The sequence below is a fragment of the Mus pahari genome, chromosome 3 (genome assembly GCF_900095145.1).
Source record: "Mus pahari chromosome 3, PAHARI_EIJ_v1.1, whole genome shotgun sequence".
NCBI lineage: Eukaryota > Metazoa > Chordata > Mammalia > Rodentia > Muridae > Mus > Mus pahari.
The window spans coordinates 11,421,281-11,425,420 of record NC_034592.1 but is presented as its reverse complement, the minus strand read 5'-3'; positions in this window follow the sequence as shown (position 1 = coordinate 11,425,420).

Here is a 4,140-nt window from a genome sequence, read left to right as displayed (position 1 = left end):
AGCTTTTAAAACATTAAAAAAAAAAAGAAAAAAAAAAGAAAAAGAGTTTCTATAAATTAGAACCATGCTTAGTACATGATAAAACTGAATCAAGTATAGATTTTGGAGTTAAGTAACATTGTCTTCAAATTCTAGCTGTTACACACGCGTGCACACACACACACACACACACACACACACAAGTTATGGTTTGAATATGCTTGGCCTAGGGAGTGGCACTATTTGGAGGTGTGGCCTAGTTGGAGTTGGTGCGTCACTGTGGGCATGGGCTTAAGACCCTCACCCTAGCTGCCTGAAAGTGAGTCTTCCACTAGCAGCCTTCAGAAGATGTAGAACTCTCAGCTCCTCCTGTACCATGCCTACCTGGACTGAACCTCTGAACCTATAAGCCAGGCCCAATTAAATGTTGTCTTTTATAAGACTTGCATCGGTCATGGTGTCTGTTCACAGCAGTAAAACCCTAACTGACTAAGCATGATCCGAACTTGCTGCTGAGTCTCTCTGGACTTCACCAGCACAATGGAAATCAGAAAGAGCATGTTTCAAAAGACCACTGGCCAATGTTAAGAATCCAAGGATCGTGCAGGCTTCCAGGTTTGAGAGCCACTGGAGTGGAATAAGAACAAGTCTTCTGACTATTCATTCAGTCTCACAACAAAGAACATGAAGAAAATCCAGAGAGCCTCAGCCCCATATGCCAGCTAGACTCTTATGTCTGGAAAGTAGCCACTGCTTCTCCTGTCTCCTTGGAGACCCCAGACATTAGAGCAATCCCTTTGCACACCACCTGCCCCAACCATGAGGAAACGCAGAACTAGACACTGTGAGCGTGAAGGAGTCAGATCCCCTATCAGCCCAACCTGTCACTTCCTTCTCTGACCTCCAGAATGAGTCATTGCTCATATTCCACTGTTGCTTTTGAAGAAGCTGGTGACCTGAGAACAAGAAGAACTTTTCCTTCTGAAAAGCATCCCCAGTTAAAGGAGATGCATCCCCTTTCCAACTGTCATTGTTTGAACTTTACCTCTGACCCTTCAAAGTGGTACCTTTTCTCTAACACCTATTGAGAAGATGTATATCTTTTCCTGTCTTCCATGTGTTCAAGGAGATCTGGGTCATGTGTCAAGACTCTCTTCACTTCCTCCCTCGATGTGCAATAGACGCAACTGAACCACATAATGATGAAAATTGCTGTCTAGAATCAGACAGGATGGGGCGAGTGTAGTGGCTTTATTGTCAATTTTCTTAACTATTGTCTACTTATCCAGGCCACTGACTTGACAGTCTAAATAAAACAAGCCACCTCTTGGATGTCATAAGAATCAAACAAGACAGCTTGGTAGAGAATACATTACTTGTAGGTACTTATCATAATTCGCTGTCACCTACTTGAAAAGTGTAAAAGGTGTAAAGGTCCTTTTAAAATGTTGTTGTTTATTATCCACTGTTCTCAAAAAGTTCCAAGTGTTGGACATTTGACATACAGAATGCAGAAGACTTTCCAGCCAGCCTCTCCAAAAATCCTTTTATGCCTATTGCTCTATTGTAATGCACAGTACTGCTTCTTGTGCTCATTTCCATTGCTGCTATTAATGTATTTACACAACAGCAATGTCTTTAACAATTGGCCCATTTGCAGTTGTGTAGGTTAGAAGTCTGACACAGGTGATAGTGAGCTCAAATCAAGTGTCATACAGAATATGCTCCTTCTAGACTCTCAGAGAAATTCACTACTTTGCATTTTCCAGTGAAGACATGCTCAAAAGGCAATACCTCAACGGGTAGCTCCTCTCTGGGATTCTACTGTCCTCCCGTCTCTTGATCTACTTTCTTCCCCTTCAAGGCAAGCCCGAGCAACTGAAAAATTCTTTTAGGATGAGACAGAGTCATATAAATGAGAACTCATTTCCTCCCAAATAAGCCATAAAGCTTAAAGTATAATCCCTCTTCCTTCTAGTTTTCCAACTTAACATTGATCACAGGAAAAACTCTGACCCACCTTAATTAACTCTAGGTCACAGGATCCCTTCCCTGTTGTCTAACTCTAGGTCATAGGCAGTGCCTTATCTTGGGAAGAAGGAATTCTGCACAAAGGCTACATAGAATCTTGAGGCAGCTGGCCTTCTTGCTTAGTGCAGTATCATTAGATCATACACATCTAATCCAGCCACCTTTTCTCTATGACTAGTCATACTTCCTGCAACATCAGTGAAAAGATGGACAGTTCACCTTATCCTCATTAATGGAAATGCAAACTAGGGCAGTCACTATGAAAATCAGTTTCTCAAAAAGTTAAAAAACAGAACTTCCATATGACACAGCTATACCACACCCAGAGGATTCCATCTCCTATTATAGTGATAATTGCTCATCCATGTTTATTGTTGGGCTGTTCACTCCAGCCAGGAAATGGAATCAGCCTAGATGTGAATGGATGATGAAAATGTACGTACGTATACACACAGTGAAATTTCCCTCGCTGTAAAGAAAAATTTAAGGAAAATGAGTGGAATTAGAAAACACCAGACTAAGATTACCCAGGCATAGAAAGACAAACATATTAGGATTCTCTAGAGGAACAGAACTGATAGAATAACTATATATGGGAGATTTATTAGAATGCCTTATAGGCTGAGTAGCTCAACAATGACTTCTCCTTATAGAAGGGCCAAGGATCCAATACTTATTCCATCCACAAGACTGGGTATGAGGCAGGCAAGCAGAGACTTCCTTCTTTCTTGTCCTTTTATGTGGACTACCACATGAAGGTGTGGCCCAGTTTTAGGGTGGGCCTGCATATCTCAGATCATCCAGGTTTAGGGTAGGTCTTCCCACCTCAAATGATCCAATCAAGAAGAACCCCTCATAAGTGTGTCCAGCTGTTTAGAGCTCAGTTGTAGTTAAGTTGACAACTTTGGTAAGCCAATCATTGTGCAATCTTAGCTTTTATAATTTTAGCTTTCGGTATTTGAGTTTGGTGTATGTATATAGTGCCAAGAAAGTTATAAAGCCAGGAGGGGTGTCCTAAGTGTGTGTGTGTATGGGCACACAACACATGCTACAAGGAAGCACAAAGATATGGGATATGGGGGTGGAAAGTTTAAATGGAGGTGGGAAAGCCAAGGGGAGGTGGGATTTGGAGGACTAACCAAAACTAGGGATATATGAAAAAGTCTTATGGAAATCTACTATGTAACTAATTTAAAAAATGGGCAGTTTATTCTGAGATTGGGGTTTTAATCTTCGATTTTGACCAACTAGATTGATTATACCTTTGCCTTATTAATTCTTCTTTTGGCTCTTATGTTGTGAGTAGAAAAGGACCACTTCCTTTTCTGTCCCTGTACAGCTTCTGGTAAGCTCACCTATTTTTAGTTTATGACTGCGTTACTCACCTCCTCCTATAGTCTATGTGCCTTATCAGCTCTTGCCTCATTGTGAGGACCCTTGTGGTACGAATATGAACATAACTACCTTCAGTGCAGTCTTATTTTCTGGCTGTTAAGGAAGAACTGGATGATATACTTCCCAGTGATACACTTCCTCCAACAAGGTCACACCTCCTAATCCTTATCTTCTCAAATAGTGATATTTCCTGATTACTAAGCATTCAAATATGAGCCTATGGGGGCCATTCTTATTCAAACAGCACAAAAAGGATTAGGTTATGCAATCACAGAGGAGAACGCCTCATAGAAAGGCAAATTTGCTACCCCACTTAGTGAATATCAGTCTGTCTTTGTGAGTCAGAAGTTGAATGAGTACTAACTATACCCAAATACACTGATGCTAAGCTGGATGCTCAGTTGCAAAGTAGAAACCTAGAAAAAAGTATACAGGCTTCCTTAGAGAGGGATGTAAAATGTCTTGACTTGACTTTCTACTATGAGCATAGCCATGTCTAGAAAATCATGCACAGTCAGTTATGCAAGGGGAAAAATGACCCTGAATACGACTACTGAATTCTACTTTCACAGACAGGTTAAATCTTCTTCTTCTTACACCACATCAAATGTGGGGAAAGATGCTAAAAAGAGTAGCTTGCTACCTCACCATGTCTTTTAGCAGCTTTTCAGTTTGTCCCTGTAGTATCAAAAAAAAAAAAAAAAAAAAAAAAAAAAAAAAAAAAAAAAAAAAAAA